Below are 16,260 nucleotides of genomic sequence, written 5' to 3' on the forward strand. Positions count from 1 at the left end.
TGCTGGCCGGGCTGCTCGCACACAGTGCTGGCCGGGCTGCTCTCACACAGTGCTGGCCGGGCTGCTCGCACACAGTGCTGGCCGGGCTGCTCGCACACAGTGCTGGCCGGGCTGCTCGCACACACTGCTGGCCGGGAGAGAGCCGGGCTGCTCGCACACACTGCTGGCCGGGCTGCTCGCACACACTGCTGGCCGGGCTGCTCGCACACAGTGCTGGCCGGGCTGCTCTCACACAGTGCTGGCCGGGCTGCTCGCACACAGTGCTGGCCGGGCTGCTCGCACACAGTGCTGGCCGGGCTGCTCGCACACACTGCTGGCCGGGAGAGAGCCGGGCTGCTCGCACACACTGCTGGCCGGGCTGCTCGCACACACTGCTGGCCGGGCTGCTCGCACACAGTGCTGGCCGGGCTGCTCTCACACAGTGCTGGCCGGGCTGCTCGCACACAGTGCTGGCCGGGCTGCTCGCACACACTGCTGGCCGGGAGAGAGCCGGGCTGCTCGCACACACTGCTGGCCGGGCTGCTCGCACACACTGCTGGCCGGGCTGCTCGCACACACTGCTGGCCGGGAGAGAGCCGAGCTGCTTCCTCTGCCTCTCCTCACACTGCCGGCAGGAGCTCGGGCTCGGTCCTGTCATCTCTCCACACAGCTCCTTCCTCTGTCTCGTCACTGAAGATCCTCTCACTTTTTGTGACTCCCCTCTGCCTCCATCTCCCTCCTCCTTGCTCTCAGTCTCTTCCCTCCTCCTCCTCCACTCTCCTTCTCTCCCTGGCTCCAGCACCAGCGGGGGAGAGTGCAGGTACTGTACCTCACGGACGAGCACTTCTTCCTCATTTTGGCGGGACTAGCGGGGATGGTGTGAGAGGCCAGAGCAGCCGCCGCCGGTCAGCAGGAGGACAGAGGCGGACTCACCCATGTGTTCTCTTCTTTCTTGCAGTTCAGACTTTGCTTCTTTGTGTGGAATAAAACACGTTTCTCCGTCTGGGAGGACACAGAAGACTCCTCTGGGTTTCCTGGGGTGACAGGACTGGCTGCACTAGTAAGTACCAGAGTTGCTCCCTTTGCTGACAGTCATGGTGTGAACTTGGCCAGAGCTGCCTTTGGGGCTGTGCTCCTGCAGGGTTGTCGGTGTGCACTGCTGGTGGACGGTACATTGCTGCACTTGGCTCCTGGTGTCTGTATTTGCAGCAAAGCCTAAAGTTTGGCCCATCCGGAGTCCCTGTGTGGGGGGGAAGGGGGCTCCATGGAATAAGGGCAGATGCAGCCCATGGTGAGGGTCTGCCTTGTGGGCGCTTTACATCACGTCTTCCTCGGAAACTTTGTCCTGTGAGAGCAGCATCCTGCCCTTTCAGCGACAGACACTAATCCCCATACTCTTAGAGTGTATTCCGTCTCTTGGTATTAAAACACTATAGGCATTGGCAGATGAACTACACTCAGAGGTTATGCCGCCATATGGTCCTTACATCTGGGCTGCCAGGATGATAATTGAATGTCTAATGTAGCATCATAATTCCTATAGTTTATGGGAAGCAGTTCACATTGAAAATGCAGCCGCAGCATGTATTACTAACCTGAAGCCCTCAGTCCTCATCGGATGTGCACCGATTTCCATCTTCGGAGGATACAAGACACAAAACATTCTTTTTCTGCAGATATTGCTTATACGATGTCATTACCTAAAGGAAAGTTTCTTCTTAAAGTTAATAAACCCATTAGGCTTAATCACACATTAAAGCTTCATATAATCAAAACAAAGAACTAATGAAAAAGACCAAAGTAATGGCCAATTCAGTGTTAGGTGGCTCCGACGCCCTTATATATGGAGTCACATTTACCTCTTCTTAAAGGGGGTGTGAGTTTAATTAGTCTAAGAGCTAAGAGGCCTTTCTTATTCCGTATTGTTTAGCAGTGCCTATTAGAAAAGTTAGATAATGTCTCCAAAATGGTCGCACAATGTGACACCAGAGGGAATTAACAGACTTTACTTTCCATTTTTATGACACTGTCACTTTGCTTTCAGCATATATTGGCCAACTATTTGTACTCGGTGATACTGCATGTTGTTTTATAATGTATATGGGATAGATAGCTACAGATAGATATGGGATAGATAGATAAAGAGAGAGATGAGATAGATAGAGAGCTACAGATAGATATGGGATAGATAGATACAGAGAGAGATGGGATAGATAGAGAGCTACAGATAGATATGGGATAGATAGATAAAGAGAGAGAGATGAGATAGATAGATAGCTACAGATAGATATGGGATAGATAAAGAGAGAGATGGGATAGAGAGCTACAGATAAATGTGGGATAAATAGATAAAGAGAGAGAGATAGATGGGATAGATAGATATGTGATTGATAGATAGATAGATATTAAATAGATAGATAGATAATAGATAGATATATGGGATAGATAGATAGATAGGTAATAGATAGATAGATAGATAGATAGATAGATAGATATGGGATAGATAGATACTGTAGATATGGGATAGATAGGTAATAGATAGATATGAGAGATTTATAGATAGATATGAAATAGATAGATAGATAATAGATAGATAGATAGATATGGCATAGATAGATAGATATGGAATAGATAGATAATAGATAGATAGATAGATATATATGAGATAGATAGATAATAGATAGGAGACTCTTTACTTAGTAAGCATTTCTTCTTGTGCTTTGCATATCTTATTACACCTAATTTTATATGTAGATATGATTAACATTCTTTATTTCAATACCCCAGAAACTTAATATTGTTACAATATGACCTAGATTGCTGCCCCCTACAGTTTTGGCCAATGAGAAAATGTTTGGAATATAGAAGAACGCAGTTCTGGAATTCTGCCACTTTTTAAGGAATATCTTAAAATTACATTTGTCTCTTATAATCAAGGGAAGTTGTTTTGTGAACCAGAGAAAGAAAAGTTGCTTGTATCAGCAGTTATGCGCTTTATTATGCAATTGTTCTTGTTATTCAGATCAGATAATGGCCCGATGAAATACATAAGCAGTCTTCAGGGAATGAATGATTAATTCCTCTAACGTGTGCTTACTATAGGAGATCTTACTAATAAGGTATACCTGTATTTGCTTACAGTTGCAGATGAGGAGAAGGCAAATATGCTGTTCTATTCTTTTATTAGTACTATAGTCAAATCTGCTGTAAAACAACATATGCTGATGACAAAAGCATAAAACCCTGACTATATCTCACTAGTAAAATGTGTCGCGGCGCACATTGTAATAATCATGCTCTAACGTACATATCATACATGGTACACTGTAAAGTGGATACAGTTATTACTGTTATTAGTAGTAATCATAGCATAACATAATAGAAATGTAGTTTTACATAATACTCTTCTAAGTCCTTTGTTTGCTCGGAAGGTTATTGTTGAGCTTTGTGGGCCCAGTCATATTAGTGACTGTACCAAGCATGAAATACACAATTGAAGGGCTTACTATTATCATATATATAGACGTATCAAATAACTTGCCTCATTTTCACAGCGCAGAGCACTTGTTATTTTCGCCCAAAAGTGCTATTAGTGGAACAATGACATCAGTCGTATACATTGCTGCCTATGTTAATCCTATAAAAGTAGACTAATTATCGGTAATGAATAGTAATGTTTCATTATTTAGAGTTGGAGTATAATATTAAAGTACATTATTATTACACTTTTGAGCACATGCACAGATTATTTGTATTGCATACTTAAAGACATTAATGCATATATACTGACAAATGTGGCTCATATTTGCGGTTTAAAGTAAGCTGGATGATGCAGTCACTTGGTATGTTGAGCACACAAATATATATATGAGCTTTGATGCACTTGTATATATATATGGGTGTGTATATAACTTATATATAGTACATATACTGTATCTATCTATATATATATATCTATATATATATATATATACATTCAGTTGTTGTTCGCCTATAAACAGCTGCCTACAGTACATGCCTGTGTGCAATCTCTGGTGTAAATTCATTCGTATTGTTCTTTGAAAAATATAGTTTTGAATAGCACTGGCACTGAGAAAAGTTACCAAGTTACTAATAATAAATTGCCAACATTAAATCCGACTCCAAAAAATTGCTAAAGACATATAATACAATTCCGCTGTTTTCTGTATTTAATAAAGTTACTACGTCGCAAGACATAACAAATGCTATGAATGTTCCTAACCCTTTCTTGTCTATAGTGTTTTTGTTATTCTACTTTTCTTAACCAAGGTATTCGCTTTTATGGCCTTAAAAGCATGTGTGTCTATATACGGGCAACTGGAACATTTTCTATATTCAGTTATAACTGAAAACTGTTTTTTTTCGCTCAACTCATTCATTGGAAAAAGAAACATGGAGAGTCCATACATATGTGCTTAAACCTTGAAAGGTTCAAACTGAGCCTCTTTTAGCCGTCTACTGAAACCTTACTAAATATGTTTCTGGTGACACTTTATTTCATTTACTTAAACATGTGCTTATTTTTTAATGATATCACATGTATCAAGCAGCTAGCTACTGTGGAAAGACCATGGGTGTTCTCGCGTACAGTGAACTTTCATTATTTAAGCACAGTCAATAAAATATTGGAGCCTTCTCCGTGGTGGCATGGCGCTGTAATTTTTAAGTGCATTTATGCTGGTGTAGTTGAAAATAGTTGGACATGCTTTAGTGCTTCGAGATAAAAAAAAGCAAAATCTGGAAGTGATGCAATATGAGTAAATGTTGAAAATGGGTTTTAGGCCTAGTGTTCTTCTAAAGCGTAACTTGACATGAAAATAATGGAACATTAGTCGTCAGAGAATGTGATAGGTCAGAAAAGTAAAAAAGGCACAAAAATAGTTCTGCTTTCATACGTGTGTATTTTTTTTCAACTTTTGATATTTTTTCCTATAGCTTTTCTGTTTGAGAATGGGATATCTGGCTACTTTGTCAGTTTACCACACTGTAAGGCGTCACTCACACATGGACTTTGTGATGTCACCCATCCATAATCCTTAGTAGAAGATACTTTAGGTGCTGCTATATTTTGGATTGTATGGTATATTCTGTACCAGAGGTCATTATATACCATTACCACATCTGTTTTGTGAGTGCATCAATGGCCATCCAGTGATTTTGATGAGGATTGCGGGATCACGTGTTTTGCTAGTATGCTGCCCTATTGTATCACAAGGAATGGACCATTTGTGGTGCATGACTTTCAGACTGTTATCCCTGTGTCACACTGAAGGTATGTTTAAAGGGTTTTTCCACAACTAGCTTACTCATTCTCAATCTGAATATTTGCCCCCGTTGAAATAAAAACACATATACTCACCTTTCATGCCAGAGCCATTCCAGTGGTATCGGTACTTGAATTCCTAGGGCTCAAATGAGGTTGTTATGTCCCGTGAGCCCTGTACCCAATCAGCGCTGGCATCACAGTCAACTTCAGATGAATAAGTAATCAACAGAAAGTCGGAGCTGCAGAGCGACTCACTGGCCTTTGATTACTTATACATCTGATGGTGGGGACAGTGACCCCATCACTGATTGGGTGCAGGGCTAAATGTGAAATAACCATATGTGAACCCAGGTAGCTCAAGTGCCAACACTGCTGGAATAGTGACAACATGGGAGGTGATTATAGGTGTTTTTATTTTATAGTGGTCAGAAATTCAGATTGAGAAGTTGAGCAGCAGTGAACAAACCCTTTAAGAACCGTTTCAGACATATATTTAATGACTACAAGTAAAGAGTGGTATCTCCCAGACCTGCAAAATTAGATCCCTATTGTATTTGATAAAGAATAAAGATTGTCCTGCTGTTTTCTAGTAAGTGTTTTGTCTTACCCTAGAGCATCATTCACAGCTAAACTGTTCACAATTGTCATGTGGTGTCCATAATACTGCTATGTACTGTAGATAACCAATGGCAACAATCTTTCATATTTTATTGCTGTTTTGTATCCCATACCTAATAAAAAAATGTCTCCACACACCAATCCAAGACAACTGAAAATTAGGGAAACAGCAAGAAGAGGGGGAAGTTCTTGAAAAATGCAGGTTTCATTGGCAAAAATAGTGTAAAGTAGTGAAAAGTCATATGAAACTGGTGGTAAATAATCCCAAACCCCTCACTTTTATAAGTATTAATATTTTCTTAAATAAACAATCTCTTAAGTGTATTAATATTTAGTAACTTGACATGCAGCCTTTATAGTATGTGCATCAAGTTTACACTTAATCATGCACATTTTTACACGTTTTTTGTAAACAACCAACAATAAACCTTAAAAATTAAAAAAAAAAAATCTCTCAAACATCTTTACAGATGCCGCTCAATGTGTCGTTGCGCCTCCCAGGAATGAATTGTTATCACCTCTGCCTTAAGCTATTGCACAACGCCTTTAGATTTTGATATTCATTGCAGACTAGCACCTACAAAAAAATAACGTAAATTACAACATTTTTCAAACATATATACAAAATATGCCCACCCTCATAATTGTTACAGTGTGCAGAAAGCAATTTTTCACTAAAATCTGCTCCATAAGAAATGTTTGGTTCCATGGCTGAATTCATTAAATTATTCACTTGGTCCTGAGGAAGATGGAATATTGAAAACACTGTCAATCTGTTTGGCTATAACTAGGTAGTTAGTCCTTGTGCCTTTATGACAGCTCTCATGCACTAATATATAAAATGTATAAATATGTATAAAAGTGCTAAGGGAAAGTATTTTCTCTGCATGCAGTAAGCTCTGCAGTCATAATAAAATAACACTGAGCAAAATAAGGTCTTTACATAAAGCTTAAGCAGACTATGTCACAGCACATGTTATGTCTAATGTAATGTAAAATATAATCTTCGGATTATGACACATTTACTATTATTCTAATTAGTTGTAATTAAAAGTTTAATTTGCAACATAACAGAAAAGGCTTGACATGTTTGATCTGCTTTGATTGAGAGGACATTTTGGATTTTTTTTAAACTTACACATATGGAGATAGATTGATAGATGGATAGATATATGAAGTAGATGGATAGATAGATAGATGATGGATGAATGGATAGACAGAAGATAGATAATAGATAGATGGAAAGATAGATTGATAGATAGATATTTGATGAATGGATGGATAGATAGGAGATAGATAGATAGATAGATAGATAGATAGACTTCTTGTTTGAAGCTGACGCATCCCACCTCTCATTGGAAACTACTTGAATAGACCCAAATGTGTCATTTATATTACTTCTTTTCTGACACAGATCAATGATCAATAAAAATGGTAGGCTTGTTTCAACAACCAGTAGACCTGCGCTGATAATGATACCCCAGGGTGAAATCTTTCAGGCTAGAAGCTGCAAAATTGTGTTGACCTACTCAAGATCCATGTCCTGTATGTCCACCCAAAACATTGATTGTGTGCACAAATAAATTACTGAATAGTATCATTGTGTAAGCTTTTAACAAGGTTAAATCAAGGCTAAATCCTTAGCTGATATTAATATATCTAGCATGATTCTGTATAATGATGTGTTAATTAACAGAAACATGATGCAAATGTTCTCAAGATGTTATTCAAATAGGTTTTCGCATGTTATGCAGTAGACCCTTAATCTAAGATTATTCCCAAAAAACAAGATATCCCTTATACACTGGGTAGGGGATAACTTGTTGATCGCTGGAGGGGGGGGGTTCCAATAACGATACAAAGATTGGTGCTCTCTAAACATATCTTGAATTGTGCAGAGATGTGCATGCCTGGCTTATTCTCCATTTATTGCCTGTGGGAATAGCCAAGCGCTGTTCCTTAAGTAATTGTTATCATATTATAGCCGCAAACCATTAATACAAGTATTAAAAATGTTTTCCCCCCAAAAAAATAAGTTGTGCTTTATCCGATCTGGGGATAACAAGCTGATCGTTGGGGTTCTGACCATGCATGGGCACCTCCAGTCCATATGTTCTTGGGTTTCTAAAGCTGCAGTCTCAGGATGGGGTGTCCCAGTAGTCGAACCTTGAGAAATTGTCGAGGAGGTGAAATCACCATAGTTTGTGTTATGTGTCCTCCCCTTTTGATCCAGTTTGTTCACAGGATTCAATAAAACATGGTGTTAGGGCTGGCGGAACGCACCAAATAATAAAGATGGTAATAAGGTGCGTTCGCAGCCCGGGGTCCACCGTGCAGGGGTGGTAACCTGCTGCTCAGTAATGGCAGATGCTATATGGCGGTATACTATAAAAACACACAAGGGTTATTGTCACCCGCACTACCGCTGAACATAAACGCCGGAGCCTGTTTGTGCTCACAGAGCTCGGCTAAAAGAGCACACAGTGTACGGCCACAGAACACTACCCCAAGGACACGGGGTTAGAGTCCCTCTAGGCCCACTGAGCGTGCGGCGTCGCTGCCACGAGCGCCGCTAAAGACGCTGGCAGTGGAGTATGGAGCACGTGCACTGAGGCGTGCTGGATCACTGGTGAGGACCAATGTCTGACTCAAACACGTGACCCTCGATCTCCAATGGGAGATCACTCCACGGGCATGCTCAGTGGCCCGACATGAGGACTTAGTCCCTGGAGAATCTCACTGCTGAGCAGCATGCATTGTCATAGCTGTGCCACAGGGGACAGCAGCAAGCAAACCCATGGAGTTGGCTTGGGCAGAGCGCCGGGACCGACCAATCTGCTGAGCAGGCTCCACTGCGGCCGAAGAAGAATAGGAGACTGCTGGGTGAAAGGCTCTGGATTCCTGCTGTGCAGTGGCAGGAACCCGACGCCTAACATTACCCCCCCTCCTAGGGCCCCCTCCCCTCTGAGCCTCGCTACGCTCAAATGCCGCAATGAGGAGCGGAGCGCGGATGTTCTCCACTGGCTCCCAGGTCCAAGCCTCTGGACCATGACCCTTCCAATCCACCAAATAAAACTTTTTGCCCCACATCACCTTGCATCCCACAATGACATTGACCTCAAACTCACTCGAAGACAAGTCTGATGTCCCGGCAGATGACTCGGAGAACCGGGACAAGTAAACAAGCTTAAGGAGGGACACGTGGAATGTATCAGAGATAGCCAAGTGTGGTGGAAGGGCCAAACGGTAGACCACAGAGCTGATCTGCTCGAGGAACTTGAAGGGGCCAATGTAGCGTGGTGCGAACTTAGCGGACTCTACCCGCAGCCTGATGTTTCGGGTGGAGAGCCACACCAAGTCGCCAGGGGCAAAAGTCAGAGCAGGGCACCGGTGTGTGTCAGCGGAGGTCCTTATTCTCTCCTTGGAAGCCCGGATAGCATCCTGGGTGCGATCCCAAATGTCGCGTGCCTCCACCGCCCAGTCTGCCACCCTGGAGTCGGTGGATGACACGGGCATGGGCACAGAGAAGCGCAGATGCTGGCCGGAATTTAGGAGGAATGGGGTCTGACCGGTGGAGTCGGCCACAGCATTGTTCAAAGCAAACTCTGCCCACGGCAGCAAGGATGCCCAGTCGTCCTGCCTGGCCGAGACAAAATGTCAAAGATATGTGATCAGGGTCTGGTTGGCTCTCTCTACCAACCCATTCGTGTCGGGATGATAGGCCGAGGAGAGATTCAACTCAATGCTGAGCAGGGAGCAAAGCTCTCTCCAAAACCGGGATGCATACTGAGGACCCCAGTCACTGACAATCTTGTCCGGCTTGCCATGCAGGCGGAAAACGTGCTTAATGAACAACACTGCCAGGCCCCGCACAGAAGGTAACCGGGAGAGAGGTACCTGGTGCACCATCTTAGAGAAATGGTCGGTGACAACCCAAATGACCGTGCTGCCACTGGACTTGGGTAGCCCCACAACAAAGTCCATACCGACCATCTCCCAGGGCCTGTCCGCTACCGGCAGAGGATAAAGAAGCCCAGCGGGCCGCTGCCGAGAGGACCTATTCTGGGCGCAAGAGATGCATGCCTGAATATAGTCTGACGTCACGGGCGATATGCGGCCACCAGTACGTCCTCGCCAGAAGCTCAGAGGTCTGTTTTGTCCCGAAATGTCCACCCACCCTGGACGAATGAGCCCAAGAGAGGACCTCCGGTCGCAGATGGGCAGGGACAAATGTCTTGCCCGGAGGTACTGACTCAAGGGCAACCGGAGCCACAGTCCTCAGGCTCTCGGATGGGACAATCAACCGAGGCTCTTCCTCCGATGACAACATGGAGCAGGAGAGAGCATCGGCCCGAACGTTCTCCCCGGAGAGAAAATGGATGGTGAAGTGGAACCGGGAAAAGAACAAAGACCATCTGGCCTGGCGAGAATTTAGCCGCTGGGCTGTTTGCAGATACACCAAGTTTTTGTGGTCAGTGAACACCTGGAAAGGGTGGCGAGCCCCCTCCAGGAGGTGTCTCCACTCCGAGAAGGCCAACTTCATCGCTAGCAACTCCCTGTTCCCGATGGCATAATTCCTCTCTGCCAGTGTGAAGGTCTTGGACGAAAAGAAGCATGGGTGCTTCTGACCTTGCGTGTCCTCCTGAAACAGGACCGCTCCAGCACCGACGGAAGAGGCATCCACTTCCAGAATGAAGGGCTTATCTACATCAGTGAGATGTAGAATGGGAGCCCTAGCGAAATGGGACGTAATGGAGAAGGCCTTGGAGACCGGTTCCGACCACAACTTGGGATTTGCACCCTTCTTGGTGAGGGCTACCAAGGGTGATACCAAAGTCGAGAAGTGGGGGATGAATTGGCGATAGTAATTTATGAACCCCATAAAGTGCTCCACCGCTATGAGAGAATGAGGTTCCTGCCAATCCATCACTGCCTGTAGCTTGACAGGATCCATGGCCAATCCCCGGGCGGAGATGATATAGCCCAGGAAAGGCAAGAACTCCTGCTTAAACACACACTTCTCCAACTTGGCATAGAGGGAGTTTGCCCGGAGGCAATCGAAAACTTTGCAAACATCTCTCCGGTGGGAGTCAATATCTGGAGAGTAGATGAGAATATCATCCAGGTAGACTACAACCGAGGTGGTAAGCATATCCAGGAAGATATCGTTCACAAAGTCTTGGAAGACGGCCGGAGCATTACAGAGGCCGAAGGGCATCACCAGGTATTCATAGTGCCCATCCCTGAAGTTAAATGCCGTCTTCCATTCGTCCCCATCACGGATGCGAATCAGGTTGTACGCCCCCCGCAGATCAAGTTTGGAAAGCACCCTCGCCCCCCCGTAGCCTATCAAACAGCTCTGATATCAGGGGCAGAGGATACTTATTCTTAACGGTGATGGCATTAAGACCCCTGTAATCAATGCAAGGACGTAGTCCCCCACTCTTCTTCTGGACGAAGAAGAATCCCGTCCCCGCTGGTGACACTGACTTCCTAATGAATCCTCTTGCCAGATTCTCCCTGATGTATTGAGACATGGCCTCTGTCTCTGGGAGAGATAGGGTATAGACTCGACACCGGGGAGGCTCAGCACCAGGCAAGAGGTCAATAGGACAGTCATAGGGGCAATGCGGTGGAAGGGTCTCCGCCACCTTTTTGGAGAACACGTCCGCATACTGTCGATAGTGTTTGGGGAGCGAGGAGAAATCTGCGGGAACCTCGGTGGAGGCAACCTGAATGCACTCCCTCAGACATCTACCCTCACATGATTTACTCCACCCAATAATCCTCCCTGAGGACCACTCTATATGGGGGGAGTGGTACCGCAACCAAGGGACCCCTAGAAGTACCTGGTCAATACCTTCAGGCATGACGAGGAGGGATATCGTCTCCTGATGAGATGGAGCCATTGAGAGTAACAAGGGGGCGGTCTGGTGGGTTATCTGTGAGGGTAGAATGGCGCCGTTCACCACTCTGACGGTGACTGGTGTAGACATCATAACCAGGGGTATAGCGTGCCGTTGAGCGAAGGCTGACGACATAAAATTGCCCTCTGCCCCGGAATCCACACAAACCTCCACTCCCAGAGTGGAAGAATCAGACTCAAGTGTCCCCTTAAAGGACAGCTTGGAGGAAAACACCCCTGATTCTAGTGCGTCGCCTCCTACGGCCACTAGGTGCGAACGTTCTCCCAGCTGCTGTGGGCACCGGTTGGCAAGGTGACCGGACTGCCGGCAAACATGACAGCTCACAGGAGCTTGAGCGGACCTGGGCCTGGATCTCTCACGGGAAGCCCCCTGACGCTCAGACGCCCGATTGGAAGATTCCAGAGGTTTAGCAAAACTAGGTGCCAACCTAAACCTGTGCCTACACTGGGCCCACTCCAACCTTCGCTCGGCGAAGCGAAGATCAATATTGGTGGAGATAGTGATAAGCTCCTCCAGTGTAACGGGAATCTCCCTGGTGGCCAGAGTGTCCTTCACATGGCCAGCGAAACCTCTCCAGAATGCCGGAATGAGGACCTTATCTGGCCACTCTAACTCTGAGGCCAGCGTCCGGAACTAGATGGCAAAGTGGCTGACCATGGACAAGCCCTGTGACAATGCCAGCAGCCGGAGCGTGGTGTCATGGGTGACTCGTGGTCCCAGGAAGACCTGCTTCAGAGTGTCCAAGAACTGCGAGACACTCTGCACCACATGATCACCACGCTCCCACAGCGGTGTGGCCCACTCCAAAGCCCTGCCCGACAAGAGGGAAACAATAAATCCCACTTTAGCCCGCTCAGAGGGGAATTGTGCGGCCAGCAGCTCCAGCTGTATAGAGCACTGGCTTACGAAACCCCTACAAGAAGCACTATCACCCGAGAACTTCTCGGGCAGCGGGAGGTGGGACAAAGTTGGGGCAGGGATGGCTGTGGTCACACGGGAGACATCCTCTGTGGCTGCCTGAACAGTGACTGCAGTAACATCCACAGCTGAGGCTGAACGCTCAAGAGCCGCCAACCTGCCCTGCAGCTGCCGGATGTACTGCAGCAGTCGCTGTTCATCCGCCATTAAGAGCCAGACCCTGGCGCTAGGATAAAGTTAGGGCTGGCGGGACGCACCAAATAATAAAGATGGTAATAAGGTGCATTCGCAGCCCGGGGTCCACCGTGCAGGGGTGGTAACCTGCTGCTCAGTAATGGCGGATGCTATATGGCGGTATACTATAAAAACGCGGGTTATCGTCACCCGGTGTGTACGGGGGCAGACTCTGTTGCTTCACAGAGCTGCACTACCGCTGAACATAAACGCCGGAGCCTGTTTGTGCTCACAGAGCTCGGCTAAAAGAGCACACAGTGTACGGCCACAAAACGCTACCCCAAGGACACGGGGTTAGAGTCCCTTTAGGCCCACTGAGCGTGTGGCGTCGCTGCTATGAGCGCCGCTAAAGACGCTGGCAGTGGAGTGTGGAGCACGGGCACTGAGGCGTGCTGGATCACTGGTGAGGACCAATGTCTGACTCAAACCCTGACCTACCTACACCTAAGCCTGGGCGCTAGCAGGCTAGGCTGCACAACACATGCGTACCAAGGGTAGGGGTTTCATAATGAGTCAGTCCCCAGATACATTCATACGTGCATACATCTCTCACACCTTATAGTCTGTAAATACAGTCTATCCTAGCACATGGGCGAGCGGCCATGCGAACCTTTTATAGCCACGGGCGCCCGGGACCTTCCTGGCTTCTCGGATGGGCCAATCCGAACACGAGCAGGACCTGAGCATGTGACCCTCGATCTCCAATGGGAGATCACTCCACGGGCATGCTCAGTGGCCTGACATGAGGACTTAGTCCCTGGAGAATCTCGCTGCTGAGCAGCATGCATTGTCATAGCTGTGCCAGAGGTGGCAGCAGCAAGCAACCCCACGGAGTTGTCCTGGGCAGAGCGCCGGGACTGACGAATCTGCTGAGCAGGCTCCACTGCAGCCAAAGAAAAATGAGAGTCCACTGGGTGCAAGGCTCTGGATTCCTGCTGCTCAGTGGCAGGAACCTAACACATGGAGTGTCATTACTTGGATACTGCCATTTTCTTTTCTTTATACATAAAACTTCTAAATTACATTTGAATTAAGTGCGATTTTGATCATTTTTACACTGAAAAAAATTACAATTTTCAGTTAGTGTTGCATTTCTAAGCTATTTATACTCTGAATTTGATTATATTTTTTCTTAATAATGGAAATGGTACTACTGTATAAATGACAATACTGTAAATCTTCCTATCTAATATTATTACTATTTTTATGGTGTCAATTACTTGTTTACACTGTTTTATGCTTGTTTTTCTATGTACACTACATGTATATTTGCTATGTATGCATATTGCACATTGTTTATTGGTTGGAAAGAGCATTTCTAGCGCACTGAACATTTTTGGACACAAAAATAGTAACATGTTTAGTTCTGGATAATATTTCTAGCTGCTTCACAAAGCATTTGATCTGTCTCTTGCTTCAGACAGTTTGGGCAGAAATAAGTTCTGTTCTGAGACTTAATCCTGAGGCTGTCAGTGGTAAACTGCCAACTAATTGACACATCACAGAGACTATGAATCTTGTCAAAGCAAGGATCTTTCAAAAGATGCTGGAGGTGGGGGACGTTTTTTGCAATGCTGTTCTATTACATTCAAATTAGTGTCAAAGAGATACTCCCCATTTTCAGCACAGTCAGCTGCCTGGTATTAGATCTACACAGCATGCCTGTACTGTAACCCTATCATTAGGGTGAACTGAACAGATATTTTCATGCTGATTTAATTTAAGACATATGTGATCTTTTTTTTTTAATTTGGAGAATGAAGTCTGAGTGGAATTTTGAAAGCCTAGAAATTATCCAATATGAGTGGTCTGAGCCCTGGTGATTATTTTGACTTTCATGAAGCAATCTGCTATTATATCGTCAGTGATCGCAATCCAAATGTAAAAATCTTAATACATATGTTGCACTAAGCCTGAAAATGAAGTGTTTGCCCTTGCTGAAACAATATTGTCCTGCAGATTAAAACACTGTGTCATATACTTCTTTTCTGTATTTATACATTACATTTTCCAGTGACTTGCTATCTAATGTTTAAAAATGATCCTGGCTTTTTATTGCATTGCCTACCGCTGTTGTTTGTCTAGAGCAAGATGTTCACTTATCTACTCTACCTATTGAGTTGTTTCTGTCTCTGTCTTTTCTATAAAATGCACAGGAATATAGAACTGTATGTAAGAGCAACTAAATAAAGATAGACACTATGTAGTTACTGTATAAGAGTTGTGGGTCCTCAGTATAGGTGAAACCAATGTTTGAGAAATTATTGCAGAACATAGAGTGAATCTGCAGTATATTAGACCAGGTTTAATTATTTTCAAGGACTTGCTTGATTTCCTTATATTAATAGTCATTAAAAACACAGACCACATGTCATGTGTTATATCATCTTCAGCATGTGTACTATAAGCAGGCTTGGACTGGCCTACAGGAGAACAGGAAAATCCCATGGTAGGCCCTGCTGCAAGAGTGGGCTTCCAGCCTCTTATACAGTGGGTACTGATTGTATTCAGACCCTTTTAAATGTTTCACTCTTTATTTCATTGCAACCATTTGATAAATTCAAAAAAGTTCATTTTTTCGCATTAATGTACATTCTGCACCCCATCTTGATGGAAAAAACAGAAATGTAGAAATTTATTAAATAAGAAAAACCAAAATATCACATGGTCATAAGTATTCAGACCCTTTGCTCAAACACATGCTGTTTATTTCCTTTTGATCCTCCTTGAGATGGTCCTACTCCTTAATTGGAGTCCATCTGTGTTTAATTAAACTGATAGGACTTGATTTGGAAAGGCACACACCTGTCTATATAAGACCTCACAACTCACAGTGCGTCAGACCAAATAAGAATCATGAGGTCAAAGGAACTGGCCAAGGAGCTCAGAGACAGAATTGTGGCAAGACACAGATCTGAACAAGGTTACAAAAGAATTTCTGCAGTACTCAAGATTCCTAAGAGCACAGGGGCCTCCATAATCCTTAAATGGAAGAAGTTTGGGACCACCAGAAGTCTTCCTAGACCTGGTCGTCCAGCCAAACTGAGCAATCATGGGAGAAGAGCCTTGGTGAGAGAGGTAAAGAAGAACCCCAAGAGTACTGTGGCTGAGCGCCAGAGATGCAGTGGGGAGATGGGAGAAAGTTCCACAAAGTCAACTATCACTGCAGCCCTCCACCAGTCAGGCCTTTATGACAGAGTGCCTGACAGAAGCCTCTCCTCAATGTAATACATATGAAAGCCCGCATAGAGTTTGCTAAAAAACACACGAAGGACTCCCAGACTATGAGAAATAAGA

The 16,260-nt window shown here is 45.0% G+C and overlaps 1 protein-coding gene across 39 annotated transcripts in view; it reads left to right on the forward strand.

Annotated features, from left to right (window-relative positions):
- The first annotated feature begins 678 nt into the window (after window positions 1-678).
- The window catches only part of PTPRD (protein tyrosine phosphatase receptor type D), a 2,878,718-nt gene continuing 2,863,136 nt past the window's right edge, over window positions 679-16,260 (forward strand). For 18 of the 39 annotated variants that reach the window (XM_073572185.1, XM_073572197.1, XM_073572187.1 and 15 more), the window contains exons 1-2: window positions 679-799; window positions 938-1,039. The gene's annotated coding sequence lies outside the window, so the exon portion shown is untranslated. The remainder of the gene's footprint in view (window positions 800-937; window positions 1,040-16,260) is intronic. The other 21 variants (XM_073572205.1, XM_073572206.1, XM_073572208.1 and 18 more) reach the window with 3 other exon arrangements.

This window comes from Dendrobates tinctorius, unplaced genomic scaffold (assembly GCF_039654945.1).
Source record: "Dendrobates tinctorius isolate UK_male_01 unplaced genomic scaffold, ASM3965494v1 ptg000031l, whole genome shotgun sequence".
Lineage (NCBI taxonomy): Eukaryota > Metazoa > Chordata > Amphibia > Anura > Dendrobatidae > Dendrobates > Dendrobates tinctorius.